This window comes from Daphnia magna, linkage group LG5, assembly GCF_020631705.1.
Source record: "Daphnia magna isolate NIES linkage group LG5, ASM2063170v1.1, whole genome shotgun sequence".
NCBI lineage: Eukaryota > Metazoa > Arthropoda > Branchiopoda > Diplostraca > Daphniidae > Daphnia > Daphnia magna.
Window position 1 is genome coordinate 2,320,732 of NC_059186.1, and position 21,813 is coordinate 2,342,544.

At 38.0% G+C, this 21,813-nt stretch overlaps 1 pseudogene; it reads left to right on the forward strand.

Moving 5' to 3' along the window:
- The first annotated feature begins 6,485 nt into the window (after positions 1-6,485).
- Positions 6,486-7,261, forward strand: LOC123472427 (annotated as a pseudogene).
- The last annotated feature ends 14,552 nt before the right edge of the window (positions 7,262-21,813 follow it).

Genomic DNA, 21,813 nt, shown 5'->3' on the forward strand with positions numbered 1-21,813 from the left:
TAAATACAGATCAGTTCAGTATACTTGCTTCTCTGAATTAAGTAAAAGTAAAGTTGGAATTTAAGCAGACCATTTATTCAGTTTAAAAGTAAATACATATCAGTTCAGTATACTTTTAAGTAAAAGTAAAGTAACAATAAAGTATACTTTGGTCGGGTAAAATAGACTTTATCCGTTATATTTAATAACAGTTTCACTTATCATCAAAAATTGCTTTGACAATTTTGTCAAAATCACATAATCGGGGATGGCACCAAGACCCGAAAAAATTTTTTTTTTTCGGCTTGAATTTTGAGTGGGAAGGCTATACCCTTCCCACTTTTCCATTTTTGGCAAAATTTTAACTTTTGCTTAAAATACGTGATTTCAATTCAGAATTGATTGCTAATTACGGAAATCAAGTTTATTTTTCAATTGGCCATATACTTTATATTAAAATTTAACGTAAACAACAAAACATAAAGCTGGGGTGGTAACAATACTTTATTTTCGTTTACTTTAAAATCGTCTAATTTAACGAAGAACCCATTTACTTAATCGAAATTAGCGGTCAGTTTCTGGTCAGTTTTGATTATACCATGGTTTTTTATTTCTCCAACGCTATCGAAAACTTCGCGAACAGAAAGGAGCCGCGTGGAGAAGCTCCTGCCAATTTAAGAATACTAAAAAGGTCTATATATTAACATGATTACAGATTTTTTAAATACCTTTACATACTTTTGCAATCTTTCCAATAACATTTGGTTCGCATAAAGTCATCATATGTTCTTTGTTCCAAAAACAAGAAAATATTTAATAGTCAATATCAAATAGTCATCTAAAGAAAGTCCACAGCTCCCAATTTCCTTAGGGGAAGGGTCTTCTAAGAGTGTGTTATCCTATGTTCAATAACCGTTTAGCTAATATAAATATTTTTAATAGACTTGCATGTGAAAGACAAATACAAACTAAAATTACTGTTGATAGGTCATTTCAAGATTGTATACGTGAAGCTACCATTGTGCAGATCAGCACCAAGAGCAGATTTTTTTCACTGTCTTTTTTCGCACCCTGCAGGGCTGCAGATAAGAACTGCACCTTAAGATATAAAAACATTATCTGATAGCAAATAAAAAATGAAAGAAATAATATGCAAATCAGCAAATAGACTATACTGTACCATTCAAATTACGTCTAGTGGAAATCAATCTTCAAACAACAGTGATAAAGAGTGTCCCTTAGGTTGCTACGGAAAAATGGCAAATTTCAGTTTATTAATGAGTAGCCAAACATTTGCACCCGTGTACTTTATTTAGTGATACGGGCGTTAAGGTAGCATAGAAAATGCTGTCGACGCAGTGGTTTGGTCGTTGAATTGTGTTGTTTAGCATAACTTTAGTGGAAAAGGTGGCACGTTAAGCGTAAAACTAAAAAACGCTCCCGAAGAAGAAGTTTCGTTTAAAAACGAGTAAGAAGAGTGGAAAAAACCTGAAATCTAGCAAGGGGTTCCTGACTCTTTTTTCAAGTGAACCAGGGGGAAAATTTCCCCGATTTTTCCCAATTTCCCCCTTTTTTCCCTAATTTCCCCAATTTCCAGAATTTTCCCCTTTTTCCCCAATTTTCCTATTTTCCACATTATCCCCAATTTCCCTACTTTTCTCCCATTGTCCACTGTTTCCAGTAAAAATACTATTTAAAATATATTTGTTTAAGTAGCTTAAGTTTTTATTTAATCCGAGACAAAAAAATAGAAGCATCATGCACAATATTTTCAGAATAAGCTATTTTTTTACACGTTTGATGGTTGGAGGATGTAGACTGCAAATGTAGGTATTACAAGGGTGGAAACCGTGAGCAATGACAGATAGTTTTGTTCCTGTTGTTTACATTTTCTTCGATTTATCTGTTTGCCCATCAAATTGGTACCAAGTACAGATTACAGCAATGTCCTCGTCAACTCTTTTGTCAGTTCCAAGATCAGTTCCTCTTTGCCACTCTAATTGTGTTTTTATCTTACTCTCCGACATAAATTGAAATTGAAGAACGTTGCCTAATAGGAATAAATAATCGCGCTTTGAACCTGAAAAAGTATGAAAAAGACACCAATCGTCAACCCACACGATTTTCCTCTCTTCTACCGTTTTCGTTATCAGTTTTTGAGTATCAGGGAACGACAACAGCTGGCGCACTTTCAAGTTACGATCACTGCTCATCTTCTTCATTTGTGTTTCCAAAAACCAGCAGAGCGTTTTAATTTGAACAAGTCGCATATTGCCTTCCGCATCTCCTAATTTTCGAAGGAAAATGAAGAAGGACCAGGATCTTTAAAGTTATTAGTAAAATCTCTAAGGTCAGCATCTTGTAGGGAACGTAAAACTTCTAGATCCTAAGGGTCTTGTTCTGCTTCATTTTCATCGCATTCATCTTTATCAGGCTGCCCATCCTGTTCATCTTCTTCGTCATCGTCCTTCAAATAATCTTGGCAGATTGTGTTGTTTCGGATCTTATTATCGTCCTTTGAACTGAATGAGAAATTAACAAGATCTTTTCCTGTTAATTCAACCCCGAGGTCATTCATTTTCTTCAAGGCGATAGGGATGCACTTTTTATCTCTATGGTAATTTCATCATCTGATGGCAGCACGATAACTTCAAGTGCCTTTAATGAACCCCCACTCCGGTTCCTTTTCTCCTCGACGCGCCGATAAACTATTCCGTCTTCTTATCCTTTCTGTTGCAGCAGGACATGAGCATCCACTTTTCTAGCTCGATTCAAAAATTCTCCTTCTGTGATGTTAGGTTTGTTTAGACCAACAAGACAAAGTGCACGAATCCCTCTGAAAAAACTTTTGCATTGTTGGCTACCAAGAAGCCATGGTAGTAGCTGTTCGGGCGATTTCTCAATGCGGCACTTTCTGATGAAGAGTACAAGTGAGTGGGCGTTAAGTTCTATACACAAATATGCGTTCGAGGAGATGAAATTTTTTGCAAGTGTGTAAACTTTGTCTTGCGTAAGCCACAGGCGCCAATAGCGCAGACAGAAAACTACCGTCCAAATGCGACTGATTCGTTCTAGCGGCAACAAAGTCTTGTCTAAAAAAGTCGATCTTACTTGATCCATCATTTCCAGATAAAATAAAGTTCCGGCAGCATCTCCCTATTTATAAAGAAAAAAACGCCAATAAAGTAACTATTAAACAATTACTTTTCCTTCTGATTTACCTTAAAAACCTCGTACAACAGCTCACAAACTAAGGGTTTGAAAATCCGGTTTGCCGAGTCATAATTAATTTTATCAGTCGGCAACAAACCAACTTAAAATATCCAAAATCAAATTTACTGCCAACAATAAACAAATCAATGACAAAAAAATGTAAGTAAAAGGAATATTGTAAAATTCCTTTGCGTGCGTTTAGCAACATGCACTTCATTTCACGGGAGTCTCTATCTGATCCATTAGCGACCAATTCAAGTCCTGCTTTTTTGGCATTCTTCAATATAGTCTTGACGATTCTTCATATCCAATGCAGTCATCCTATTGTTACTTGCTAATGTGCCAATCCGGAAAGGGGTAGAAAAATAAGCTAATGGTTGAGCCATGATAAAGAAAATAACTTTTGCTGGTTCATTTTGCTTGAAATATTTCACTATGTCGGAAACTGAATTTATTACACCTCCTTTGGGATCAAATAACCCCGTTTTTTCATGCAGAAGGCTGCCGCCCAGTATTGAATTGTACCTAGGATGGTATTCCCGTTTTTGGATGTAAGCCGTTGCGTCGGCTGACACTGTGCATTTCATCGGCAATTTGTTCGTCTTAATAATTTCCAACAACGGGTCCAAACATATGGTTCATTAAAGTTTAAAAAATAGTTTAATATAAAAGAAATCAACAGGAAATCAATGTTTTTATAGCACAAAAACTGTATCTGTTCTAACTCATACCTGGCATACACGTAGAGTTGTACTGTGCCAATTTTAGTTGGACAACAGTGGGTGAAGCAAATATTCCAGGCAGGTTGTCATGGAGGATCTCGTATGTATTTCGTATGTATTTCGAGTTTCGTCACCAACTGTAAAAAAAATACGCTTAAAGCCATCGTGACCGACAACATCACTCTACAGTTACAAATGTAGAATAAATTCATAAATATATACCTGAAGTTCCCAATTTGTGAGAAATGTTAATGTGCTCTGTAAATTTGCTAATCTTCCAATAGCCATTCACTCCTAAAGTGTAGCTCCAGGTCTTATGGCAAACAAGGCAACGAATACGAGCACCTGCTTGCAATTCGTAGTGTTCAGAGCCGTACTTGACAACCATTATCTTTCTGTTACACCAATCATCAATGTAAGAAGAAATCGATTTGCCTGTGATGTTTACAGCTTCTTTGCTCTTATGACTGTTGTTGCACAACCCCCAGGGTGGTGTGTTTTTTTTAAACGACAGTTGGAAATGTTGGACTTAGGCTGTGTAATACTCCTTACCCAAATAAATTAGATAGCTGCCTGTGCACAATTATCTAGATACCGATGGCATATGTGTAGAGCTTCTGATTACGACGCCGTAGATCAGAGTTCGATTCCCAAAAAGGAAATGCAAGATATTTGGTATCGTAATAATATTCTTCATTCGAATTTGCTGGAAATATTAATTTCTCTAGAACGAAGGAGATTATTATTTTTTAAATTATTTAATAAACAAAAAAAACACATATTGCTCGATGAAAATTTGTTTTATATATATACGAAAATTTCTCGTAAATTAACCATATTAAGTCCGCACGTCATCTGGAATCGAACGCCGATCTCCAGCATCACATTCAGAAACGCTACAACTACGCCATTGACATCGACGTAAGTATTTACAGGCAGCTGGAACATAAGCTTAATTGTTTCGGCAACATTACCAAGCCCAAGCCCTAAATTTCCAACTGTCGTTTTAAAAAACACAACACCCTGGGGGTTGCAAAAATGTCCCGACCTGTAACTTGCCTTAAAGCGTAATACCTTAAGGCACCTTTTTAAAATGTCTAGACTTACCCAACCCTACCCTGTCGTGTCCATCACCCCGTGTACTCTCCCCCTTAAAGAAAAACAAACAAAAAACCCACTACCCCGCCAATAGGTGGCTTTAAAAAATTAAATCGGTGTTCGGATTTTTGTGCAGGATACTGTACGCTGTTAATGGCTATCAACAGACGCATGGAGGCTCCAGCACATAATGTAACAAAGATTTGGCCCGGCGGCCATGTACACAAATAGCAAATGAGTACACTTAAAGGGGGGGGGTACAAATGGGTACACTTAAGATCACGGTAGCCGGCACATAGTAACTTTGACGACGAGAATGAGACAGAATACGCAGGGCTTACGTGGTCGGGCGCTCCTACGCGAGGCTGGTAGAGTAGCCGCTGCCGGCTGTTGTCTGGAAGATCCATTACCGCCGCCGCGTGTTAATCGCCCATCTCCGATGCCGCACCACCCTCTTCTACGGTCGTTGCAAGGACCATACGACGAAGAAACCGTCTTTTACGCCAAAGCACGCTACCACTAGCGAATTTGACCCGATACGATCGATACCGGCCGACCGTGAGAATCACCCCGACATGACTCTAAAATTTTGTCAAAGAGTCTTGAATGCGTACCAGCGCCCCGATGGGAAGAGGGGAAAGCGGAATAGACGGAAGTCAAAGCGGAATTTCGTGGCCACGTACACTTCAGCCTGTCGTTTTCGCGCCACCATAACTTCTTTCCTTTGGCTGGCATAGGACGAACGATGGGCAGGCACGATGGTGCGGAGCTAGTGGCCAAAGGCAATTTGAGCCGGTGACCGTCCCGTATCGTGCGGGGTATTCCGGAATTCCAGCATTCCAGTGAGAAACTCCTCCGGTGATAAGTCCCCCGACAAAGCCAACTTCAGCACCCACTACTTCACTGCTTTCATTGCTGCCTCTGCATGCCCGTTACTTTGGGGATAGTGCAGGGTGGAATTGATCCACGCTACCCCCCAGCGTTGCAGAGCCACCTGAAATATTCCGGCGTTCAAATTGCGGGCCGTTATCCGAGCGAAAGCGCATTGGGACGCCTAATTCCACGAAGTTTTTGATGACGGCCTGCATCACCTCCCGGGCCGTAGGGTTGCGCCCACACTGGTGCACCACCGGCCATCCTGACAGTCGGCCAGCATAAACCAAGACGTGGAGAGATCCGCGTTGAAATAAATCGGCGGAAACGTGATGGCTCGCCAAGCGTTCCTTGCAGGTGGCGCACCTCTCCACCAACATAGTAATGTCATTGGTGATCCCAGGCCAGTACACTCTTTGCTGTGTGCGCCGTTTTGTCGTCGCAATCTTCTTATGAGCCGCGTTGAATTTGGCGAGGATGTTGCGGCGTGATCCGAGGGGATAACAATGGGTGAGCCGTACAAGACAATACCGCCATCTGTGGACAGCTGATCACGAATTGACCGGAATTGACGAACATGGGCCGGGGGAGAAGGTGGTGAATCAGAAGTTGTCAGAAAAACTGAAATTCAACCAAGTAGAAGGTGTAAAGTTTATGTGGAATGCATGTTTCAGAACCAGCACAAGTGCTGGATGTGTGCTTGCACATTGCATGGGTTTAGGCAAAAGCTTGCAAGTTGTAACTTTGACCCATACTGTACTTACTAATGCTATATGTCAGGTAACATGCATAGTTGTATTATGATCAATAATATAGTATTTAAAATATTTTCTTTTCTATAAATTCTTTCTTTTTAAATTTTCACGTAGGTAAATCGTGTAATGGTGGTGTGTCCACTTAGCACGGTCTTGAACTGGGAAAACGAGTTCAGGATCTGGCTTCCTGGTGACACATTCACGACTCTGAACGTTTGCGAATTAGCTAGCAGTAAAACGAGTAAAACGAGTAAAACGAGAGAAACAAAAATTAAAAAATGGCTGAATATCGGAGGAGTATTGATTTTGGGGTATGAAATATTTCGAAATCTTACCAAAGAGAAAAAGAAGCTTACTGAGCAGGACGAGGTATTTCGGCAAGCCTTGGTTGATCCGGGTCCGGATGTACTTATTTGTGGTATTTTCTAAATATTTATTCTACTGTGTTACTCTTCGTTCAACTGCCATCCGTGTTTTCTGGTTGCAGATGAAGGACATTTATTGAAAAACGAAGATTCTGAAATTTAAAAAGTCATGAATCAGTTCAGAGTGTCCCAAAATTTGTCCGCGAAAATAGCAGACGACAGTTCGGGGACCTCCCAAATCTTAGACCATGATTAATGTATGATAACGGGTGCCAATGCCCCTATAAAATTACTGTGCTTTTTTTTTTCTTTCCCGCGTGGGAAGCTGCATTTTTTCCACTAAAGCAACTGCTACGTCCATATACGTACACACGCTTATTTTTCACAGTATTGTTACAATTTCGAATGTTTCCTTTATTGATTGGAAATGGATTTACGATGGCATTTTTTGGGGGTATTGAATAACCTTCGAGACATTCCCGCTCGGTTAATTTCAATTTGCCCGTTTAGATGGGGAGGGGGGGAGGGCTGTAAGCGATTTCACGATCCTCCCACGTTCTACGCCTCTAGCCGTATTTTTTTCCCGCATACAAAATGGTGATAACGTTCGAATAGAATTTTAAATTACACAAGAAACAAGGAAAACACGGGCGGCTTGGCGTTTACACACACACACACATCAGAGGGTCGATGATGAATTGCCGTTGAATGAAGAATTTTTTTTATTCCCTTCTTTAAGAGGGAAGAGAAACAGAGAAGAAAAAACACAAGTTGCGTGATTTATTGAACTCCCTCCCTCAGGGAATTTTTTTGAAAATATAAAATCATTATTGTTTTTTATTTTTATTTAAGAAAAAAAAAACATTTTTCTGCCCAAGAGCAGAGTGTCCTCTCTCGTGCGGTTTATGTCCCCACTGCTTTCTATTTCACGTTTCTTTTTTTTTCTTTATAAAGCCTGTCATGGTGATCACTCGGGAGTGGTTGTCCCGTTCGTGTGTGTACACGAAATAGTATTTTCTTTTCCTTTTTTTAACAGCGAGAGTCCAAAAATGCTAGGAGAGTCTTTTCCAATTTATTTGTTATTTTCTTATTCGCTTTTTTTTCCTGCTTCGCTAAAATCTTTATAATTCCTTTATAAAGATTTGTATCGGATTTTTGTCCAATTTAGAATTTTTTTCCTGTACCGTTTTTTGTTTTTTTTTTTTTTGCTCTTTTCACCATTGTCAGTCAGAACACTCAAAAATAAAAAGATTTAATCCAACTTAAGAAATCTAAAGGATCCTGTTATTATGGTTTAAAAAAAAATATGGATTTTGTAAAAAATCAAAAGTCGAACAGACTTTTTAGCAAAATTTCTATTAAAAAGTAAACTAATCCAATTAAGTCTTGGGTTTTTATTTGATATAAAATTAGGGATTAAAGTTAAAAAAATTTTAAGGAAATTTTAAAAAATTTTACCTTGACTCAGAAATATGTAGAAGAACTTGTATGTAACTATGTGTTACATGTTGCAATCATAAAATTAACAATTGATTGTGAATTGGATTGGATTTGGATCAGATTTGGATCGGATTTGGATCGGGTTTTCTCAAATTTAAAATTATTTGGATTTGTATTCGGATTTGGATTTGATTTGGATTGGATTTTGCTGATTTTTTCGAGCTTAGGATTTGGAACGGATTTCAAAAAACACGCAATGATTTGGATTTGAGTCAAATCCGGCTTATTCAAAGGAGAAAAGTATTAGTTTCGACAATTTGTATTCAATCGAGAAACAGGGTCGACTAGATGTGTGTGTCAAATACAAATCAACGATCTAAGGTTAATGACATTCACTTTTGACACAACTTTTGGCACACACATGTAAATGAGGGGGCATTTCTTTCATCCGTTTAGGCTCGCTGGAATGGCAGTCCCAGGCATCAAAGCCGGGTTAGATTGCTCATTTTGATGGACGGCTTCTTTGACGCTTCTTGACGTTTACATATCATATTATCAGTTGGTGTCCTAGAAATGTAAATCCACTAGGACTCCTTTTCATTCCCGATTTTTTGGGACTAAAATCGAAATGACGTTGCAATTTGGGAATTCCGTATTAACTTGAGGTACAGCGTCTCACGATAGAAATAAAACAATCAAGAAAACGAGGATGAAATAGGGTTTAGTCGGTTTAGTACAGAAATGTATATACATTTATAAGGCTGGAATCCTTCAACGTAAATTTACGTTGAATAAGGAGTTCACGAGATGCTATTCGGTGTTAAGTTATTTTGGCTGAATTAGGCATAAACGTCGGAACGGTACCAACATTCTGTGATAGTAATTGTGCTATAAGTATTATTTAGAACCCTGAAGATCACCAACGTGTCAGGCACATAGAGGTTAAATATTTCTTCATTTGTGATCATCAATAACGCGGAACTAATGGGATGCTAAAAATATCGACCGACGACTAAATCACGGAAATCTTAACAAATCACTCCCTAAAAAAGCGTTTTGAGAATTTACGAAGAATGATGGGAATAATTTAAATTAAGGAGTAATCAATGGTGTAATTTCTTTTAGAATCCTTTATCCTTCTCCTCTAATCTAGGTTGATGGTATATCTTTTTCCCTTAATCACTTATCATTCAAACTCAATAACTATTGTTCCAGACCAGGTTTCGAATATATTACCTTTTTGTTATCAAACTAGATCCGTCACCCAAAATAGATGCTGGTGAGACCAGGTATTGAAGCTGAGAAATGCAAGATACACTTAATTATGGTTGTCGATCTCAGTTACTATACAGAGATGCAGTGGTGCTCTACTACTACGTGGTGCTCTAGTAGAGTTCTTCTATACGTACTTTACTTGTCGATCCAATGTCAGACAATCTGGTTCTTCTTTTCAAACTGTACTAGTATGGTCTTGGGATATGCTGTGTGTTTGTATAAACAATGGTGGATTACACTTCCAGTTCCCTTAAATTACTTTACTTTACTTCCCTTTAATTACACAAATGACAATAGCTATAATTGCATTCCATCTTCTTTATTACACAGCTACTGCACTGAACAATGGTAAAGATAGCCACGTGTCCTTTTGAATAGAATCCGACTGTTGAAGGACTCAGCTCGTACTTGTCAGCTGCTTTTCTGATAGATAATTTGCCACCAAGGACAACAGCAACAGCCTTATGTAATGTCTCTTCAGACGGTGGTTCTTTGCTTCTTTTCCTCTGATAATTTCTGGGCATCTTTTGAAATAGCAGATACAAAAGATTTTTTTAACGTGAATTATTTAAATGTACTTTGATGATTGTACTTTTGATGGAGAACACGCCAACATACTTTAAACTCCTCAAAAAACTTTACGATTACACAAATCTGCTGTTTCGCTTTCCAATCATAACAAAGTGTGCTCAACCGGGACTCAAAAATAAGTTAGATCCTAAACAAACAGTTTGATGATTATAGACTGTTAAAAAAGGTTTCTAAAACCAAAGGTTCCGAAACTTCGATTTTAAAGGAAAACCTTTGATTTTGAAACACCATAGGTTTCGAACGTTTTATTTTCGAACGTTTCAACCTATTTTGCAGACACCTCACTTGTAAAGGTTAAAACCTTCTGTTTTCAAACAAATTATACCTCTTGTCAAAAATAATATTTTCAAGTGAAAAACGTTCGATTTTCAACGGAATGATTATTTCCAAAATAATTTTTCTTAACGTTAGCAACCTTCGATTTGCAACTATCTGGCAACTAAGCAAATAACGAAGATTTTGACAGTGGTTATACGATATGATAGGATTCATGGTTCATACCAAATATAAAATTCAAACCAACAAGAAACTGCACCCATTGGGAAATTCATAATTAAGGACTGTATGGAGCTAAACGTTGTGAACACAAATTTCTTTTCGGGAAAAGAAATCTGTGCGGTTCAAATATATATTCCACCTCCTGTTTATGATGAAAAACTTAAATTGGAAAACCCAATTTTTGAAAATGGTGGAAGTGTTACCTTCAGTCCAGGTAATGTAATTAATCTATAGCGTGAGTTATACATCTTCCTTGATAAGAAAACCCACTCTAATTTTGTTAAAGGGAGAAATACATTCTACGTAGTAACCAACGTAGTTAACTACTACACAAGAAGCTATGCACGAAGAATGAACCAAATTCTACCATCGTGGATCCACAAGTGTGTTGCAGCACAGTGCTGTCTTCCCTTCTGATAACTCGATTGTGGAGAGTGGACTGTAAATGAGGGTCACTCTGTCATTAAATCAAGTTCTATTTATCACCAATCCTAAATATATATATATACAATTAACAACACGAATACGGAAAATACGAGTCATGCTTAATTATCTGGGTTAAACAAGCTTGGGTGCAAATCACAAGGTTAGGGCATCAGGTGTAGCCGAGTAAAACATAAATCCTGCCACATGCAGGGATCAATAAATCAAACAATGAAATCTCTAGGGTGATACAAGAAAATTAGTAAGAGACACAGGACATGCAAAGTAGATAGGGCACTCACCAGCAAGTTCAACGTACCAAACGTGCACTCTCAACCAAAAAGAACGATACCCATAAGCTCGGGCTCTCATCAAATCCATTCTACGGGATACAATTACACACATAAGACAATGCATATAGTCAACAGAAGCGAGAAATAATTACCGATACTGGAGGATAAGCTACACTAAGTCGGTCACACAATCAATCGAACTAAGTGTAAAAAATGAGTACGAGTCCTTGCCACTTTGACAGCGAGTAGCTAGATTTGAAAGGGAAGGGAACAGAACGGTTAAACAGAAAATAGGGAACGCCAGCGCCGTCTGGTTTAATACAAAATTACGGAAGGGCCCTATTTCGCGTCTCTACCTTCGAAGAAGAGGATCTCTTCAAAATTGATCCATTACGTTCCCCCCAAACTTCCAGAGGAGGCATTCGTGCTATTTACTCTGTGCCTAGGCTGGGTGTGCTGTATGTGTCAGACAGCAGTGATGACGAGAACAAATAAATTTGTTTTTTTACCCAATGCAACATCGGAATAAAAAGATCTGGGAATGTATCTTGCAAGAAATGTGTATGTTCAATTTATATCATAAGAAAAAGGAGGTAATGTTACAGTTTCTTTATTGGCACAAGCTCAGACACAAAGCTTACAACAAACATTCATACCAAATAATACAGAAGTTACTAATTACAACAGAATACACGAAGGGTAGCCAGTTTACACAAGGCTCCTTCTTAAGGTCTTACGCGAGGCTAGCCAGCTTCAAGCAAAGCCACCTCTTAACGTCCTGTCGGACATCGGGCCAAATCCCGACTCCCCTCTCTAAGTTTCAGAGAGACTTATGGTCGACTCCAGATCGACCAGTCATCTACGGGTGGTAATACAAAGTATACAGAAGGGGAAACATTTAGTTATAAAAGGTGACAATAGAGGGTAGTACTTGCAACAATCGGCCCTTCCTGACTTGAAGTTTCACGAGTGATGCAAAACACACAATATGGAAACTTCAAAATCAGACCATGAAGAAAATTAGGAAAGAGAATAAACGTAATGATGGCCAGTTGACCTGGCAGCGTTCCTTTGTGGCCAAAAATTCCCTCATTATTATCTTTTCAAGTTACCAGGGCGGCTAGGTGAAGAACCCGAGAGTTGTGAAGGAGGGTATTCGCTTATGGAATTGGCAGGGGCAATCGCGTACCTCGATCCTCTTTGGATTCATCCACTTCACGGAAGGCAGCAAATTCTCGATCCTTACAGCCGGCATCTCGGTTTGCATTGGCTGCCTACGTCCGCCCACACGTACAAAGAACCCACGGCGTGTTGTGATACGCGTCTGACAGCTCGCATGGGGAAGAACATCCAAAATGACGGCGTCCACAAGCGTTCTACTTCCACACGAGGCAGGCAAATGGGTCCGATGAAGACGACTTTTGAAAAGCCGTTCGATGGTCTTCATTCCTCTTCTGACACCAAATGTTACAGTTTCTTTATTGGCACAAGCTCAGACACAAAGCTTACAACAAACATTCATACCAAATAATACAGAAGTTACTAATTACAACAGAATACACGAAGGGTAGCCAGTTTACACAAGGCTCCTTCTTAAGGACTTACGCGAGGCTAGCCAGCTTCAAGCAAAGCCACCTCTTAACGTCCTGTCGGACATCGGGCCAAATCCCGACTCCCCTCTCTAAGTTTCAGAGAGACTTATGGTCGACTCCAGATCGACCAGTCATCTAGAGGTGGTAATAAAAATTATACAGAAGGGGAAACATTTAGTTATAAAATGTGACAATATAGGGTAGTACTTGCAACAGTAAGAAACCAGGCCATTATTGTAACAACACTTTTTTTACATTTTCCATTATTACCAAGGTAATAAAACATCACTTATACAAGTCTTAGATACTATTAAAAAATCCTGGTTGTTCCCAGGTCTTGTAAAACCTTGCTGATATAAAGTAAAAACTCCATTTGTAAGATGTTCCATGCCATTTGTAAGATTTGCGAAGCTAAGTGACAAAGTACATTGGCGCTACACTATTAACAGATACTTAGTGTCCGAACACCCACCATTTTCAGAGTTTTTTAACATGGGCTCTTACGAAGACAGGTGTCTTGTGCGAATAGGTGGTCCGAAGAGGAAAAGAATCGGCGCGTGCCAATGAAATTTCGTCTATTGTTAAATCTAGAGCAGTTGTACATAAAAAAATTATCACCGATGGTTGTTGAGTAGCATGCAACAAAACATCCCCACCCTACGCACGGCAACATGGTGGTTTAAGGTATTAAATTATTTTAAATCACAGATTTTGTTTTTGAAACATAATTTCTAAACTTTTCGATAAAACACTCTTTTACCATTTCCCCTGAAAAGTAATTTTAACGCAATTAACCCGTTGCCGACAAAGGAATTAGTTTCTCTGATATTTATTAATTTTTTGTCGACTTGAGATGGGAAACCATTTAAAGTGCTTTGCCTTTGCCCCTGCTGAATTTCGTTGTTAGTGCCTCTGTCGGCAATGAGAAAAACTATTTTTGACAGTGAAAAAACTTACTCGTCACATGCTTTAAAAAATCTAATTGATACACTACGTTGATTTGTTTAAAAATTCTTTTCACGGAAAATCTTTATGGCGTGTTCCATAGAAAAGTTTAGAAATGCTGTTTTAAAAAAAATATCCTAACATAAATTTTTTTTTATAAATGGTAATGCCATAAACTACCATGGTGTTGAACGTGGTGTTCAGATGTTTATTAACTATCACGCTAATCAACAACTGAAAATCTGTTTTATATCCATGTCCGGTCTGGTAGGTCTCGGATGTTCTGTTATGATAGTTCCATGGATATCCGTCAGCTAATCACAATAGAAATCCAATGGATGTGCAAAAACTATATATTCTAGGGACGTCCTCCATTAGCCAAAAATATTTGAAATTTGTTTTTTCTCATTTTCAAAATAAATTGTTCCAAAAAAAGTGGAGACTTCATCATTTCAAAATTTTTCACCAGAATGTTTTGATTTCAGGTTTAGCATTTACTATGAAAGTTGCTAAAAGTTATGTTAAAAAAGAATGTTTAAAGAGGAGTGTAAATGGTTTTTACAATATCCAGGTGTAGACAGGTGCAAACTAGTTAAAAATACCCGAATTAAAATAGCAAAATTGAGCTTAAAAAGTGTAAATAAAATTTTTATAAAATTTTAAATTTTAAATTAAAAACTTAAATCTGAAGAAAATTTTGAATAAATAGACAGCAATAGGGGAAAAAAGTATAAATATATTTATTTATATGTCTCCATATATATTGTAACGAACGGTTTCTTGTTAAGCCCAAGAAATACGAGGGAAGCGTGAGAAAGAGCTCAATGTCCGTTCCCACCCTCCGTTATAGATGTAACGGAGAAACTCGATTTGATTCGATCGAAAAACCTGTTAGGAGTAAGATTTGAACCCATGCCCTCATTAAAACCAGAATTCCGATGGCTCTCGCTGAGAAGTAACGATTTTATACTTAATTCTGCAACCTTAGACCGCTCGGCCATCCTGACTTATATATGACAGTTCTACCAAAATGAATAATTACGCTGTTCATCAACAAACTCAATAAAGCACTAAACATTTAATTAAATGCTATCAGAAGAAGAAGAAGAAGGCGGCCGTGGCTTCTACCGTCACACCGGGAACCAGACAATAGAAATTCAACAACATCTGCTCTTAAATGTCCGGGATGGACTTGCAAAGAAAAGGATCTGTTGTTTAAAGAAGTAAAGGTTTAGTTTCAACTAGGTGCTTATCGTAAAAATTTCCACAACAAAAACTTTTTTTGCTAATCTCCCTTTTAATTTAACTTGGTGTTTTGCAAGCCGCCATTTCCCAAAATGGTGGTCGGTATATCCGGTTTGCCCATCAAATCCGCCAAGCCTAACCATTTTGGCAAATAGGCTACCCGCATGGGCGACTATTTTTGGCGACGATCCACGGGTAACCAAGGTTTTTGAGAACCGGGGCCGAGCCCTAATGAAATGCAGTAATTATATTCAGAAAAAGTTTCCATCCGTAAATGAAGTCAATTTGGCAACTATGCTAGAAATTGCTCGAATAATCCATTTTTCAGAAGCAACGCTAAGAAAGAAGATTAGTAAGTTGAAATTTCAAGTTCACTTAAAGCATGGCGAGGAAAATCTGTGTAAAGTTTGGTGATTTGAAATCACCCGTAAAGTGAAACTATTCACATTGCCAGAACCCAGTGCTAAGTAATGTGATTTGCTATTGCTTCGCAGCATGTTATACAAAGAAATGATTTTTGATATGTCTGGCAGACTTGGACGGTTCACTGGCTATACGCGTAGAAGATGTCATGCTTAGTCAATACGACGAAGAATTTGACCTTGTAGTTGACGTCACATAAAGTACAGTGTTTTTGAAGGGAGCAAAAGATATTATTGTGAAACTTCGTCATATACCAGAATATGTTGTTGTATCTGAAGATTGTAGTAAGAGGACAGCATGTTCCAGCCAAGACTTCAAAGTACGCAAACAGCAAAACGCCTGAGAGTGGACAAATCACATATTCATAAAGAGAGACAGAGCTAGCAATTGCTTCTGTGAATTTCAAAAAGTTGCCAAGTTAAGTAGCTGAGACTGGTTCTAATTCAAGTATTTTTTATAGCAGATCAGTTTATCCTTACTCTCCTAAATGAGGGAGAAGAAGATTGGGAAATTAACCAACATATCGTTGCAGCCATGAGGGCTGGAAAACTGTCCCATCACATCAATCCATTTATTTTGGTATGTGCAAAACACTTTCTTAAGACAGTGTCATTGGAGAAACGGCAGAAACCTGTGTTAAACATTTAAAGAAACGGGTTAGCCTGTTTCATCTGCCATTTTTGGAACCTAGTGATCGATATGGTTCTCGGGATTCCTGCTCCTGTCGACAATGTTATAGCTCATTTATCGTTATTTTGTACTAGTTATTGTTGGATGCTCATGACTCTTCGTCTAACCCATAATTGAAACGTTATGTGCTCTAATCATAGTAACCAGGTCACAACAGTTATTCCGCCGTTTCTGTCGTGTGTTGCTTTCGTTATTGTTAATAAACGAAAGAATGTCATGTTGATTAATCGGTCCAAATAATATTCCTTAATTTAAAGTAGGATATTTTTCTGTAGAAATTTAAGGGGGTGCGTTAGGCAAGTAGGGCTTCTGTGTAAGTAGGTAGAACGGATAAGTAAGGATGCTATTTAAGGAGGTTGTTCCCTATACAAAATAAGTATGCGAATTGTTTTGAAGTAGGCTAGACCATTAACTGAGCCTACTTAACTACTTACACCAATCTTACCTGAAACAGGTTGTTTTAGTAGGAAATCTCGTTTAAGTATGGGCTGAATTTAAGTATCCAAAGCCATTTAAGAGATCCTGGCACCTCTTAAGTAGGAAACAATAAGTAGGGAGCCGCTGCTGAGAAGGGGCTATAGTTCATGACATCGCCTGGCAAATGAATAAAATTTTTGATTCATTGTTGTAAGAAATGAATTTTGGCCCGTAAAGTTTTATTGTATCTTTTATGAATGTCTTTAGAAGTGTTTCTGCATATTGAGCATACAAAACAAAATCTTCGTCATTCACCAATATTTACATCGCAACATGAAAAAGCATAAAGTGGTTGTGCAGCATCGTGTTTAAGACATGAAACACGACAGGAGCATCATAATTCACGTGGAGTCTATATTCGGTTGCTTTCATGTGGGGTAAGTCATAAGCGTCCATGTTTTTCTTGGGAAATAACAAGGTATAAATCGAGCAATAGCAATTAAGTTTGCTGTCAAATCATCTAACACCTCTTTAGAAAGTTTGGCCCGTTCAAATCCTCCATTTACCCATGCTGACAAAAGTTTTTTCGTAGTACCAAGGCAATTCAAGTGCATATAGTCTAATGGTACATTTTTTACCATATCAGGCAAGATTTTTTATGGAAGACTTTTCTTTGTTAATATCACGATGGTTTTCGTACACCCTATTTCGAAATGAATCATCAGTGAGTAATGGTGAGGAAGTTTCGGGGTATGTAACTTTCCCCTTTACCCGATGCACTCCTGACCCAAGTCCCAACCGTAACACACTTGTGACAACTTTCGTAAGAATTGTGAAGTACAACGCTCGTCATAAGACAACGTGCTGGTGCATCGCATACCAAACCCACAATTGAGATTCTTATTTTCTTTCCTTCCTACGGAAAGCCCATTTGAAATCAACTCTTCCGCTTCACGAGTTAGGCCAAAAAGATAAATATTAACATTGTCCGGTTTTTGGTACCCATGATAAATCCCAATTACGAATACATATCAGCCATATACACCACATGTTCTACCCAAAATAGGCCAAAACTGGCTTCCACTGCTTTTTGCAACTGGTATGCCTTCCACGGTAACGATCATTTCGATAGCATCAGGAGATTCGCTGCATCAATTTTAAACAATGACAGGATGATCCTATTAGCCAATCCAAGGTGAACATACCGACGAGGTGGAACATCACGAAAGGAAACTTTTCCACGTGACAATTGGGTTTTTGAAAGTGTTCTCCAATCAGCAGGCAAATATCCAAGACCACCGTCGATTTTTAAAAGCTTCAGTAAGGAATTTACGGGGAACTGTACAATGCTTCTACAGCCCAGGTTGTCAGACTGTGTTTAAAAGTCTCTTCAGCACCTTCTTCATCCGAACTTGAACACGATTCCTTGTCGCGTAGTCATCTTCAAAACAATCGACGCTGGCATAAGAAGCAGCATCGCTAACATAAGAGTCGTCACTTCAACCACCATCAATATTCGTTGTGGGAAGGAAAAAATCGTGCAGGTTCTCAAATTCTAAATTACCTAATCAAATAAAAAATCTGAATTCAATTAACTACACCAGAAGTTTATGAATTTACAAATTAACATTGATGCATCAGATGCCTATGGTATTTTGTCTGATTCCGAACTAGTTTTGGAAGCCATTTAAGTGAAGAAACCAAGCATGACCAGTCTTTTGTCCCATAAGTAAAGAGTGAATTTTTTGCAGGAAAATTCGTTGACATGGGGAAAGATTCTCCTATTAAAGACGGGAGCTTTTTGAAATGTTTCATTACTAGGTAACCATTATTTGAGTTTGACAAGCTTGTTGGTGATATTTCATCGTGTTCAACATTCCAAATTCACCAAACTTGTCCATGATACAGTTCTGCTGTTATTCTTTACAATAACAAGGCAGTTAGCTCAACAAGCACTCCTTGTGTGTGAAAAAATGATGCTTAGTCTATTCTTGATCATATCTCAAAATACCTCGATAGTTAAACATCACGAGGAAAACTCAGAATCAAGTCCTTTTCAAAGCTCACAGGATGGTCAAACTTATAAAATTCTGCTGTGTCAATGTTGAAAAAGCAATATCTTCATCAGCAATCCAAAATATATAGCATCCTAAATAAATAGAAAATTATTTAGTAATATAAGTTTTTTGTTAGTGCTACGTGAAGGTGAAGGCACATACGTGAAGGTGAGGACACATATTTGAAACATATTTAGGTACAGTGATATAATTATAATAAATATGCTTAATTTATGTAGACAACAGATTAAAAGTAATACCTGCAGGTGTTAGAGAATAAAATTCATTTCCTGGGACTGGATGTTGTGCGAGTTGATCAAGTAGAAATATTTATATTCGATGAAAATTTCGGTGACGAGTTTCTCATGACAGAAACCTATGTAATTCCAGACAGGGCCAAAAATTGAATTGCAAAAGTGGTGTCGAAGTTAGTTGAAGCTGATGGGACGCAGCCAATCTTTAACAGTAAGTTCTTAAAAACTAATCATTTGCCATTGTAACTACTGCATCTCTTTTTTACATTTCAGGCCAATCCCAATATACTGAATTGCAAGTAGGTACGGAACAAAGTTTGGTATTAGATCACCACACAGAACATAAGAAAACGACTGCGAAAGAGTCACTCTTACACCAACATGTGTCACGACATGAAGACCTATTACAAACCAGCTCACCTAATCTTTTACAAAGCAAGTAGTTTTAATTTCTATTGTCAGTAATATCATACTAAATTTTCATTATCTATAGGTCAGGATATGTATTGCACCACTATGCATTCGCAGGAAGTGCATTCACAACCACTTTACGATGCCAGTCAGATGTCACTCAATTCTAGTGTTCTGTGTCTTCCCTCAAATCATTTTGGGTGTCTCTCAACCATTACACACTTCTCAGTTAGTGAAATGGTGTACTACTGGTGAACGATTTGAACAAGAAAGCGAGCCCAGCACTTGTGAGGCGTCACCATCAGGCTCAGGCAGCCAAAAACTAATCTTTGACTCTTCAGGAGAAGAAAGCTCTGGCGAATAACAGGATGTTGACATATCCCAGATCACAACATCAACCGAACATGATGCTGCTGACCACAACTCGAAAGGTGATGGTGAACGCCTAGGTATTTCTTTAAATTTTTATCATAATTATTACATTAATTACTAATCTAGAAATGCAATTAATATTTATTGTTTTCAGACAATCCCTCTCCTCCACTAACCATCCCAAGTAATGGCCCTTTACCATGGCATTTCAACGACATTTTGGTGCAGGCAATAGAAATCAACACGCTAGCACATCATGAGAGTCGCTTTACGCGTGCGTGTGGTAGACACCTGTTAAAGTTGAGACCGGAAAAACGCACTAAATCTGAGTACAAAATCTACAGTAAAATGATTGTGGATAGATTCCCATATTTTGAACACGAATGCTCCAAAGATTGGAACTGGGTACATCAAAATGGTTTGCTGTGCGAGGCTTCAATTTCATTTCAATGTCTTGTAATTCATTTTTAGGTTGTATTCAAACCCTAGTGGAGTTTTTTGGTGTGGATCTGGTGTGGTGTAAAACACTTATTTCAAACCCTTCATTTATGGTTCAAATTGGGTGTGCTTCACGCAACCGAGGAATTTCAAATGAAAAGCCTCGTTTAACGTATTTCTGAATTTGCGATGTGAAAGCTGCATTTGATACTCTTCGGATCCTCGGTTTACGAAACCATTTTGCCTCATTTTTACTTAGAGTAAAGGTAATTTTTGTAAACCAGATTCAAGAGCATTCCTAACGGGTGCAGGACACTCCTAAATCATATTTTCCCCTCTAGTTGATGGCATTTTTCGGAGGGTGTCTGACACCAATATGAACTTTAGGTAGAACTAGATTTAAGCACCATAAAAAATTCATCTAGTTGGTGTTGGGGATTTATTCGGGGAATATTGGTTTCATAATAGTGTCACACACTTAAATTTTTTTGTGGTTTCTGCGCCTTTTTAAGTGTGTGTGACACCAGTTTGAAACCGTAGGTAGGCTAGTTAACGAAACATCATATTGGTTTACGTTTTCTGCGATAAGGACTTAGAAATATTCATCAAAGTGGTTGACATATAGCTTTTAAAATTACATCTATATGCATTTCATATTGGTTTGCCACACTCATATTTTTTATTTCAATTTGTTACCACAGTTTGTAAGGAACATTGGTTTGGCACTGCAATGAAACGCGTCTACATCTTGTTTCATAAATATAGTTTTCCATCCAATGTTTACTGCGTTTCAAACCTGTTTCACACACCGGAATAAAAATCCAACTTGTCTGTTTTTCGCCGCAAGGCGCGTAAATTCCAACATACTTTATACTATGTATACACAAAAAAATGAGGGTAAATTAATAAATATGAGACAGAAAGCAAGATTTATTTTAAAAAAATGGGTCATACGAAAATTATATACTGGACAAGTAATGGCGTTGCATTCCTTACAAGTATTTAGAAATTATATGGTATGTCGGATAGGTGTGGTAAACCATCTTTAGTTCAAATTTGGAAGGGTAATGTCAGGCATCTTCGAATAGTCAGTACATTTATAAGGGACTGTAAACATCTTGCAAAGTAAGTTGTTCATATTCCATTCACCGATCCGCTTGTCCAACTTAGATACAATGAATGTGTTGTATTTGGCTGATAAGTAGGGCTGATCACAAGCAGGTTCTTTGGTTTTAAATAAAAAGCCAACAACAAGGAAAATATTGCTATGCTTTGGAAACTCGATGAAATCAGAAGTTGTAACGCGCTCACTTTACAATATTGTAAAAGACAAGTGGGAATGCAGACGACGACATATTGTGGTAGCCATGGATACCAGCAGTAAGAATGCTTTTGCTGTCGCTTATCAATCGTCTTTTGTTATTTGACTTTCCATACATTTAGA